This window comes from Bubalus kerabau, chromosome 12 (genome assembly GCF_029407905.1).
Source record: "Bubalus kerabau isolate K-KA32 ecotype Philippines breed swamp buffalo chromosome 12, PCC_UOA_SB_1v2, whole genome shotgun sequence".
NCBI classification, from domain to species: domain Eukaryota; kingdom Metazoa; phylum Chordata; class Mammalia; order Artiodactyla; family Bovidae; genus Bubalus; species Bubalus kerabau.
The window spans coordinates 80,505,259-80,517,602 of NC_073635.1; the positions used below are offsets into that span (position 1 = coordinate 80,505,259).

The window sequence follows — 12,344 nt, forward strand, 5'->3', positions numbered from 1 at the left end:
ATTAAAGGGTTTTTAATAGACTTTGGAACCAGAAGACATAAGGGACTATCGTTATGTTGCTTTAATTGAGAAATATTTTGCAGTATGAGGAGGCTTAATCAAATTTTCATTACATACCTGGCCAGGGACTAGCTGAATGTTTCTTTAAGCAATTTGATAAAATGCACATGGCAGACTTGTTAGTTATGTGAGAATAGGTAGGGAGGGCTTACGTCTCTCCTGTGGGTGCCTAAGCATCAGATACTTGGTTTACTGTGTTGGGTTGACTGCTTCTGTTCTAATTTCTAATGAACTTTACCACCAGACTACTTGATCATGACTAAACCCAGGAACAATGCAAATGGAATTGCCCCCTGATGGGGAGGAATGGGCCCAGATGGCCCTTAAAAGGTGATAATTAGGAAATATAGCATATCTGAGTAGCTAGAAAGAGAGAAACTTGTTAAAGACAGTCAATCTGTTTGAAGCAATGGTCTTTCCCTTAATTATATGCATTTTCATTTAGAGTTGCTTTAAAGTAAAATTCTCCCAGGAAAATTCTTTAATAGTAGCTGAAACCTAGAAACCACACATTTTTTTGCTACTCTGTTTCAGATTACTTAAAACATTCTTTCCTTCATACATTTTTTGTTTTCTCGATCTGTGTAACAGACTTGCTGTGTGTGTTTTAAGGGGCAGTTTTAGGTTATTTTAGCTCTTATGCTAAAACAGTGGGGGAGTGATTAAAAGTGAGAAAAATATTGGTATATATTTGTAAACTGAGCTTTTAAAATTAAAATAGTTGCAGGATATTACAGTCTGTGATTTCATATACTTTGTAAGATTGCCTTTAAAGTATTGCCTTCTTGGCAGCATAATCTCCAGATTCTTCTTGAAGATGTCATTAAAATAATTTTACATATGACAGGTTGGACTTTTTAAGCCTTATCTTTTTATGTGAATTAGCATATTTGCATTTGCTAATGATATCATTCCTTAAGCTTTTCTTTAGTAAAAAAAAAAATTTTTTTTTTAAGCATACAGACTCAGCATTACTAGGAGAATAACAAGTGAACTGAGAATGAGGAAGTGGTGACATAAAGAGAGAAGAAATATGCTCAATATCTCTTCCAGCTTCAATGTGGGATGGAGTATAGTGAAAATAGCTGATGCTGGAAAGGAACGCACAGAGCAAAAAAAAGCTATAATGGCCAGAGGCCACTTCTTCCTTATTTGTAAATTCAGGAAGTAAAATGACATTAAAGTGCTAAATTACATTATTCCAAATATTTTGGCAGTTATATTTTGGCAACTGGGTTGCTTTCCTGAAATGACTCACGCCATCATTCATCCTGACAAAAGCCAGTGGTGCAGACGTGCCTTTTGGGACTGTGGCCAAGGTAAGGCCTGCACTTTCCAGGTCTGCCCACTCAGGTGTTGAAGGGTGCTCCATAAAGTAAGCCTCACACCCCAAGCATTGCCCCTCGCACCTTTAGCAAGTGGCTGGCTGAACTCAATACTCTGAAGTGTAGGGGGTCTTAGCATCCAGCCCTTAGGGCTTAATACAAATCCATAAAATATCTTGTTCTACGCAACGACTTCTTATCACGTCTTTGACATTTTAAGCCTAGTTATTGAAAAGTGGGTATGGTTCATTCTCAATTTCAGAATTCAGAAGCACACATACCAACACAGAATGAAGCAGCACCGTACTTCCTTCAGCAAGCTTCAGGGGGAAACAGAATAAAGAATGAGCCGTGAGCACACTATTTGCAGGAAGTTTTGAATCGGATCCTTGCGATCATTGACAGGTTGTCCCAGAGGAATAGTCTGGCGCAAACTTCTCTTGTTATCAGTGAAAAACAAAAATTATTTAGTGCAGGCATGCTGCAGGGGAAGAAAAAGTCAGGAGGAGAACTGGAGATAAAAATAATTTCTATCTTTAATTCCATGATTCACAGCAAGGAAGGAGTAGGGTTTATATCCCATGTGCCAACTATATCTGCAAGTGAATGCTTTTTGAAGATTGTACTCAATTATTTCAACTTCAAGAATGCAAAAAGATCTAGCACCGTTTAAGAGTGGTTACGTTTATTTACTATTACTTTCTAGATGTGACCCTACTTGAAATTTTTATAGTTGTTGAAAATTTTATCCACCACAGAACAAGTTCTGAGGAGAAAAGCAGCTTCAGCTTCAACTTATCAAGGGTTTTATTAAAGGACTTAAATTCGACCAAAACCTAACTTGTCTTTTCTTTTATCGAAACATGATTTGCTGTAACAATATTTAGAATTTTGCTTAACAGCGAATAAAAAGAGCCAAGTTGAAATAGCCCAGGAGATGGATGGCGATTAACTCTGCATTCTTTTCTAGAAGGTTTTATTAACTAGCTCTCTAACTCAAATAGGTTACATCCTTTGAGCAGTAAATTGCATTCCATTTGCAAGCTCTGCAGATGAAATTTGCATGCGGCCTAAATGCTATCCACATTGTTGTGTTAAGTAGAATTTATCTCCCTAGACCTCCCCCGCATCCCCCAGTGGAAAGTGTTACCCACTTTTCTTGCTGGAAGGGCAGGTCCCATGTAGTTTGGCTATTTGGCGCCATCTTCTTTTTTATTGTTAAATCCACTAAAGCCGGTCATGCCTGGCGATACCAAGTGAGCTCTTTCCGGTGTTCTGGTCTGCTAAGCATTTGGAGTCCTTTGCTGTTCATTTACATGGAATGTTTTTAGCTTCTGTCTTTGCTTTAAGAGCTGATTAAAAGGAACCTTTTAAAAAAATTAAAAGGAGGTAGTTTTTAGTGTAGGTTTTTCCCTTCTGGAAAAAAAACCCTTGTCTCCAACCCCCTACCCCTGGTGACCACGTTCCCTGGCCACCCCAGCCTTCCCCACAGCATGTATTTTAAAAAATAATTATGAAGGTATTTTAGGAAGCACATTAATAATGCACAGCTTGGAGGAGAAGACAGGACTGCGTGACTTCCCCATCACCAGTTGATCATCAGAGTTCCAGTTCTGCTTGTCATTACGATCTGACAATGTTCCTGAACAGCTGCCCTTCAGAGAACGCTGATACTTGGACACACCCTCCTGTCCCTCATCTGACTTACAAGCACAACTTCTTTGAAAGAATCAATATCAAACTTACATTATGAGGATTTACCATTTAATGAGGTGGATTCCTTTTCCATACATACTTTGCAGCTCAACGGGGGTGGGGTGTGGAAATCCCATCTATTTAAAAAAATCATTAATCACAGACTTCTGACATTTTCCTTTTGAATTTCTTCAGGGGGGGAAAGTTATTTGAATAACAAACAAATAAACAAAAAACCCTCCTCACAGATAGCTGTCAGCCTCCTACTTCAACAAAAGCTTTCTGTCATCGTGAGACCTACAGTGTCCTGTTTGGTTAGAGGCAGCAGGGTGGTACAGACAGTACTGAAAGGCTTGGGTTAATAAGCACTTTCTGGATTCAGTCTCTCTCCCGATTAACCCTTGAATTACTGCTTCGAGTTTCTAACGCCTGTCGCCACCCCGTGCAGAATTTCTAGCATGGCTGTCTCTCCTGCAGATGCCTCTCTTTAGATGCTCTATTAGTTTGAAAATTTGTCAGCATTATGGTTTTCAGCAGAACAGAGAGCAAAGAGCTTAAGCATTACTCCTTATTTTCTTGACCTACAGGAATAACCAAGTTATTCTTAGTTATTCTTAGTGAATAACCAAGTTGGTCTAGAGTTGTAAATAAACTGTGCAAACTAATTTTTAGACATGTGTCTTTAGGTCTTTAGTTCAAACCAACTCAATATAGAACCTCTGGTTTGTTTTTTTTGGAGGAGGTAGTAGGGCAAACTCGAGGGGATAGAGGAAGACAGGGGAGCCTGGTGGGCTACAGTCCATGGGGTTGCAGAGTCACGACTGGACTGAACAGCAACAAGAAGGAGAGGATCAGAGACCTTCCCCTTGCCTCTCAGTTGGTGTTCCCTACGGAGCTTCCAGAGCCCCAAGTTCAAAACATATTTGTGTAATGAAATAGGACTGAAATGATATTGTTTCTTGTGACTGTGTATTAGAGTGAACCATAGGAAACTGCTGCTGTTTGACCACTTTTGACATACAAAAAAGCATTAGAGTACCAAAAATTTTAGTGTAATAACACCTCCTGATAAGAAAATGGAGAGATAAGAAAGCCTGAGGAATTAGACTATAAGCTCATTATAAGCAAATAATGACCGCTTCCCTCCCTCCCTTCAGCCATCTTTCCTTCTTCCACAATCACTTGTTGAGTCCCCTCTGTTGTATGTACTGCTGGTACTAGGGATGAAAGGGATAGTTACCGCCCCCAAATTGCTTAAAAGACAGATAAATATCAGCTGCTCCACATGATGGTGAAAACAGAACCTGGAGGGTGGTGGGAACACAGAACAGGAGTTTCTAGAATCCTCAAAACCTGAAACACACTGCACAGAGCACTCTAAATCCTTGTGTTTTTAGAATGTTATTTCTACGGACTGTATCACAATAACAATAATCCAGAAAGTAGAAACTCAGTGTCCATTCTTCAGACCAGGAGGTATCCAAGTGAGCAATGAATCCAGTAACCTCTTCCCTTCCTTCATTCATGCTTTCCTGTTAAGAAAGTGCTTAGAATCCTTACTGTGTTCTTAATACAAGCAGAGGTGGCATATATAACAGCCCTTTTCCCTTAGTCACATTACTCCCAACCCTAAACTCCCATAGCATTTAAAAATAAGATTTGGGAATTCTCTGGTGGTCCAGTGGTTAGGACTCTGGGCTTTCACTGCTGAGGGCCTGGGGTCAATTCCTGGTCGGGGAACTAAGATCCCATAAGCTACGTGGTGCAGCCAAAAAAAAAAGAATAAGTTTTATTGAAAATGAATGTGTTAGTCTCTCAGTCATGTCCAACTCTCTGTGACCCTTTGGATTTTAGCCCACCCGGGCTCCTCTGTCCACGGTTCTCCAGGCAAGAATACTGGGAGTGGGTAGCCATTCCCTTTTCCAGGGGATCTTCCATACCCAGGAATCAAACCTGGGTCTCCTACATTGCAGGTAGGTTCTTTACTGTCTGAGCCACCAGGGAAGTTTTATTGAGATATCATTCAAATACCATAAAATCCACCCTATTAACATGTATGATTCAAATTTTTACAGTCTGTTCACAAAGTTGTGCAATGATCAGTGGTGCTTAATCCCAGAATGTTTTCCTCACGGAGAAGAAACCCTACACCCATCAGCTGTCACATTCCCCTCTTCCCTTCCCTGAGAATCCCTGGGTCCACTTTCCCAATCTTTAGATTTGCCTATTCTGGACACTTCATATAATTGTAATTATATGGTTGTGCCCTTTCGTGTCCGACTGCTTTCTCTCTATCGTAATGTTTTCAAGGTTCATCCCTGTTGTGGGGCTTCCCTGGTGGCTCAGACAGTAAAGAATCTGCCTGCAATGCAGGAGACCTTCCCTGAGTTAGGAAGATCCCCTGGAGAAGGAAGTAGCAATCCACTCCAGTATTCTTGCCTGGAGAATCCCATGGACAGAGGAGCCTGGCGGGCTACAGTCCAAGGGGTCACAACTCTGATACGACTGAGTGACTAACACTACTACATTCCCTGTTGTAGCAGAGATTGATATTTCATTACTTTTTATGATGTCTCATTGCAAGAATATACTGCACTTTATCCATTCATGCATCATAGACATGTGGGTCATTTCCACTTCTTGGCTATTATGAATAATGCCACTGTGAACATTCTCATACATTGTGGACATATGTTTTCATATCTCTTGGGCAGACCTAGGAGTAAAAATGCTGGGTCATATGATAACTCTGTGTTTAACATGTTGAAGAGCTAGAATGCATGGCATTTTGTGCTTGTGTTATGAAACTTGTTAGGAAGCAGCTTAACAGTCAGATATCATCAGGCCTGCATCTTCCACTGGCTTTTAAGTTTCTTGAGACAAGGGTTGTTGCTGTTCATCCTTGAACCCCACTCCTCCCAGTCCAGTACCCACCACGGGACCCAGTAGGTTCTCAAAAAGTTTTTGAGATTGAAGCTGACCAGTGAAATCCCCAGCACCCCTGAGACGCACACACTCTGTCTCTTCCCTGTAACAAGTGACAGCTTGTCAGGAATGGAAGCAGCTCCCTATTGTCCGTCAAGCTTTCCAGCTGGTTACTGACCCTCCTTATATCTGCTGGGGGCCTCACCAGGGTCTTGTGCTTCCTCCAGGCTGCCTCAGCCGCACAGCAGCAGTGGGGACCCACTCTGGCTTACGCAGATGCTTTGAAAGAAAGATTATTTTAAGCACCACTGAGGCGCAAGCAGAGGCCGGGCTGGTAGAACCTTGCCATTCGGGGGCCCACGCCTGTCTGACACGACTCATGCATCTACTTTATGAGGATTTGGACAAGGAGGCCCTCCAGTGCCTGCCCAGGCTTTGACTTGGCAGCTTGTGCCCAGGGTTTAAGAAAGCTTATTTTAAGACTTTCTCAGAAGGTCAGAGCAGCATCTTTATAATTCATCCTGCTACCTTTTGTCCAGAGCCAGCTCTTCCTAATAACATCTATTTCAGGTTGGATTTAAGAGACAGAGGCAACCTCTGCTGAACGGGCCACCTTTGATGTTCCAGTGCCTACCGAGGAGGGGAGGGACGGATGGAACCAAAGTTGTAATTGCCCAAATTTACAATAGCTTCCCAGCAGAAGCCAGCACAAAAGAAATGTTAATGCAATAAACTGTAAATGGAAGGAAGCTGAGCGGGATTTATGGTGGGCGCAACCTGCACCAGGCCTCTGGGACCTCCTTCCTTCCCCTGGGAGACATTTCAACAGTCAGAGGAGAACTGGGCCCTTGGAAAGCCAGTGGCTGCTCTTCACCCTCCCTCCGTTATCACTCTCCCTGCCCAGACAGATTCCTGCAAAGACCCGGGGAACCTGATTAGGGGGGGAAAGTAATCAGTCACTGAGGGCTCAAACCTGAAATCCTGGCCGTGCCAAGAGCCCACGTCATTGGCAAGCATGTGTGTTCCAGCTGCAACTGAAGCGTGTTTCTCTTCTTCTCCTCTGAGTTGGGGGTCTCTGCAGATACAACAGATGGCCGGAGTGTTCGCGTGTCTCAGCCAGGAAGTGAGAGGGCGGCGTGCCGTTCACCAGCCAGGCACGTCCCCATCCGTCAGGACCACTGCTGTAAAGGGCTGGTTTCACCTTCGGGTTCCTGCGGCTCCCACTCCACTCAGGCTCACACGTACCTTTACCTGGATTGTAACGTGTGGAGTGTGCACTGCTTCCTTGTCCAGATTGCTGGCCCGTTTGGTTTTTTAATTAGCTGAGGAGTACCAACTAAATGGAAAATTGCTTTCTGAGATCCCAGTGCTCCAGTTCCATGCTGTGAGGGGCTCCCTGTAATTAAACACATTTTAAGAGTTGTTCTCCTGCGTATGTACTGGGAAAGGACATCAGTGTGCCTTTCCCACTAGTTGGAGAGGTCTGGTTTAGGCCGGAGACTTAAATATTAATACTAGGTGTAGTTAAAAGGAAATTTGTATATCAATTAATTAAGTATGGGGGATTTTTTTTCCCCCTGCTTTGATAGTTGGGGAAAGAACTCCTTGGTGGGAAAGTCTTTTTATGCCTTTCAGGGTTAGGAAAATGGTTAAGCACCAGGAGGAAATTGGACAGAAGTCAGGAGATCAGGAGCACAGATGTCAGCAAATTCTCGAAGCCCTCCATCTTGGCTTCCTGGTCCCCACAGTGAGAACGGAGTGCCTTGGGTGTGCCACGGTCTCCTCACAGATCCAGAATTCACCCCAGAATTCTCCCTTTCAAAGTAACCTGTCCATGTTTAGAAGTTCCTGCTACAGTTTCAAATGCTATACAAGCAGCTGGTTAGAGCTCAGACACAGAGGGAGACATGTCATATGGGGGATTAGTTCATCAGTAATTAACAAAGGATGAAGGAAACCTTTATGAAGTTTTTTTGCTTAGAGGCTCCAAATATACATTTAGAGTAACGGTCCCCAAGTCAGCATAGCCATTAGAGAAAGTCTGACATTCTGTGTAGAATGGCAGGCTCTCCTCTGAAAAATCTTTTTCTGAAAAAGAATTTGTGGTTTTTCCTAAGAAACATGTAAAGCAAGTTATGGGGCATACCGAAGTCTGGCACCAGAATCATGTAACACTGATCATTCTTTAGGGAAAAAAAGTATTGGAATCAAAATCTACTTCTTGTTGTTTAGTCACTAAGTCGTATCTGACTTTTGCAATCCCGTGGACTGTAGCCTGCCAGGGAGGCTTCCTTGGGAAAGCCTAAACTTGGGAAAGAAGGAAAAAGAAAAGAATGAAAACAAAGATCCAAAAAGAACAAAATACCTGTAGACAAAGAGCTGTACATGCTCAACCCTCTTATTTTTTCACAAACACGCACACCTAGATCTCATGACCTACGTCTTCCCCTGACACTGTCTTTCCTCTGCTTTGCCGCAGAGCTCATATTTTTCCTGTGTGTTTGCTGCCAGTACTTGCCCAAAGCATAAGCCATTGTACTGTAGTGTCCAGACCCATTTGGCCAAGCTCTTGGAGCTAGTTTCTTGTTTTTGAGTCTTGGCTGCCGTTTATGGTGTGTGACAATAGAAAACACCTGGGATGTGGGTTTCGCAAATCCTTGAATTAGAGCCTCAGCATTCTGGTTTCCTCATCTGTCAAATGGGGACAGTCAGAGTCTTGAAAGACTGGTTGAAAGAGGTGTGTGGGGACTTCCCTGGTGGTCCAGTGGCCAAGACTCAGCACTCCTAATGCAGGGGGCCCAGGTTCGATCCCTGGCCAGGGAACTAGATCCCACATGCCGCAACTAAGACCCAGCATAGCCCAAGAAATAAAAATAAATATTTTTTTTAAAAAAGGAAAGAGGTGTGTGGACAGTGCAGTGGTTTGCAACAACAGCCAAATACATGAATAAAAATATGTTTTTTTTAAAAAAAGAGATTTGTGGACAGTGGGGTGATTTGCAACAACCTTCCCATTTCATCTCACCTGCAAATGTCACAAGCTTGCGATTTACTAGTGAGAGTAACGTCAGCCCTCTTTTGTGCTGATGTTTTTGCCTTTGCTTTAACCCACAGACTTTCAAATCTCAGGGTGAGCAGGGCACTGGGTCAGCAGGTACGTTAGGAAAAATGCTTTGATTTAATGTATAATAGGAAAGAGATGAATTAAGGGTGTTAATGTAGTCTAATCTAACCCCCATGAAGCTTCACAGGACATGTGAAAGACCAGACCGTACACCACATATATGCTCACACGCTTCTGAATGTTATGAAGACAGTTTGCCTGGCTGTAGTTTTTAAATTGTTGGTATCAGATGGGCTTGGGATTGTCAGGCCCTGATGGAGTTTCCAGGAAAGGGATTAGTGTCATTTCTGGGTCCCCACTAGAATTCCGTTCAAGCTATAACTAGTCACGTGAAGTCGTAGGTTAAATGATTTGGGAATAAAATGTCATTTGACGTGACAGAAATGAACCCTCGGTGGCCCACACTCCCCCTGGGACTCGCTCTCACTTACGGTTCTTGTGTTAAGTAATTTTATTAACTGAGGCAAAGGGGGACATGAGGTGACAAGGGAAATATTTTTTGCTAACATTTTAATCCTAATCACAAAATTTATTGTGTGTGGTTTTGTATGCACTTGTAGCTACAAAGGCCTGGAAGACAACAAAAGTAAAAATTGGAATGCGTTGTTTTTCTTCCCAGGTGTTATTTAAAGCATTATATGAGTTGTCAAAAAGATTAATTGTTGTTGCTTGCAGCTAAACAGATGATAAATTTTAAAATTATATTATTACTGTGTCAGCGTAAAAGCTCTGTCCCAAGTGCGTCACCTTTTCTGTTGCTGTTGACAAGGTTCACATTTTATAGCACGCCGCCAGAAGGTGTTGACGTATATTCAGATCACTGATTAAATGTTTTTAAAACGTGCCACTCACAAACTAACCCTGATGTTCTATGAAAGAGTCATTTTAAGGAGTAAGATTTTTTTTTTCCCCCTGCATCATTGACACAGAAGAGATTTTAAGCATTGCCATTAAAAAGAAAAAACCCAACCCTCATGTGATTATATTTTCCAATTTTAGATTTCAGCACTGAAGAGAAAGCGTATTCTCCTCGCTTCTCTTCTCCACAGGAGAGGCAGGAGCGTGGTGTAAAAGTACCGCAAGGAAGGTGCTAAATGGTCACTTGTAAACACCCCTCGTTGGACACAGGATGACGGCCTAGGAGTGACAGTCCTGCTGTCCGTCGCATTGGGGTCGTAAACTCTGGAGTTGTGACTCCTTCCCTGTTCAATGCGCTGACAGCCCCCGTCTACAAGGAATCACAACAGACAACTTTTCCGCAGCAGCTGAGGGTGCAGAAGACTTTATGTTCCTTTTCACACTGTGATGCTTGAAGACATGGCTGGTCCTGGCTTTTGGCGTTTTATGGATGGCCTTTCGACCAAGGTTTCCACGAACCCAGATGTTTATTTGCCACAGTAATACACTTTATGCCTCAAGAATCAACACTGTAATACTCTTTTCAGTGTGAAGGTATTTGTGGGATCCCGTCAATATATTCTCTTGTCTCTGAGCACAGCACGAAGGAACTTGAAAACAAGTGATTTACTGTTCGTTACGGGAAAGTCGGATCTGTTTTCCCACCCTGATTGTCAAGATTCCTTTGTTGATGTCAGTTTCAGAGTGCATATTTTCCCTTCTGAGTGCACAGGACGTTGACACTGCTTCCGTGATGCTGCGGAGGATGATGTAAGACAGCCATAAGCCCGTGTCTGTTGTCACTTCAGCTCAGCGTGGAGCAAGCGTAGAGGTGTTTCGGTGACAGCCGCGGGTGCCCTTGGTGGGGGGAGGCTGGGCGCGGAAACCAAATCTCCAAATGATCTCTGTGACCATAAGTAGCTAGAGGTCGTGAATACTCATGGCAGCAATAATGATAGCAGCCTTTTATGGGGCACTTAGTGCACATGGGGAATCCTCACCAGTTCACATAGAGTGTCTCATTTAATTCCAACAACATAACAGCAGCTGTGTAAGATTATCCCCATTGTGTCAAATGAGTGAAGCAGGACTCAGTCATACCCCTGGTAAATAGCAGCCAACACTTGAAACCAGGCCTGCTAGATTTTAAAGCCACTTTCACATTCATTCAGCAACTACCTATTGGTTATCTCTTATGTGTTAGGCAGTGTTTTCATCACATCTGTCTTTTAAATTTGCTTTTTTAACTTAATTTACTCATTTGGAGCTTTTAGAAAATTGGCATTTAGAAACCTCACCACACACTGCACCTGGCACACGCTGCAAGGGACGCATCTGTTTACAACAATACCTGTAAGAAAAATACAATGAAGGGATTAAACATGGAATTCCATATGATCCAGCAATTCCTCTTATGGGTATATCACTAAATAGCCCCAAAAGAATCGAAAGCAGGGACTTGAACAGATATTTGCACACCCAGGTAATAGCAGCATTATTCACAATAGTCAAAAGGTGGGAGCAACCCAAGTGTCCATTGGGGAATGAATGGATAAACAAAACGTGGTGTACCTGTACGACAGAGTATTATTTAGCCTTAAAAAGGAAGGAAATACTCACCAAGGCTACAACACGGATGAACCTTGAAAACATTATGCTAAGTGAAACAAGCCAGATGCAAAAGGACAAAAACTGTATGATTCTACTTACCTGAGGTACAAACGTAGTGAAACTCATGGAAACAGAGCATAGAATAACGGTTACCAGGGACCGGCGGAGGCGGAGAGCGGGGAAGCACTGTTTAACAGGCAGAGAGTTTCAGTTTGGAATGATGAGAAAAGTTCTGAAGGTGAATGGTGGTAATGTTCCCATAACAATGAGAATGTTCTTAATGCCACAGAACCAAACAATCAGAAATGATTAAAATGGTAAATTGTATGTTATGTATGTGAATGAAAGTGAAAGTCGCTCAGTAGTATCCAACTCTGCAGTCGCATGGACCATAGCCCACCAGCCTCCTCTGTCCAGGGAATTCTCCAGACAAGAATACTGGAGTGGGTTGTCATTTCCTTCTCCAGGGGATCCTCCTGATCCAGGGATCAAATCCCAGTTTCCTGCATTGCAGGTAGATTCTTCACCATCTGAGCCACCAGGGAAGCCCATGTTAAGTATATTTAACCACAATTAAAAGAACACACACACAACGAAGACAAAGCCACTGGAAAATATACAATGTGCTCCTGGGCCAAATATGCCCAGAATACAAAACCATTTCAAAGCTTTGTCTACCACTCTCCAGGTCTCTTGCCATGTCTCAT

The 12,344-nt window shown here is 42.7% G+C and overlaps 1 protein-coding gene and 1 non-coding gene across 6 annotated transcripts in view; both read left to right on the forward strand.

The window, feature by feature from the left end:
- CLYBL (citramalyl-CoA lyase) overlaps nt 1-12,344 on the forward strand; it is a 230,525-nt gene that overhangs the window by 66,997 nt on the left and 151,184 nt on the right. The gene's annotated exons all lie outside the window — the stretch shown is intronic.
- Nucleotides 8,756-8,828, forward strand: TRNAR-CCU (transfer RNA arginine (anticodon CCU)). The gene has a single exon. It is a non-coding gene; the product is annotated as a tRNA-Arg (tRNA).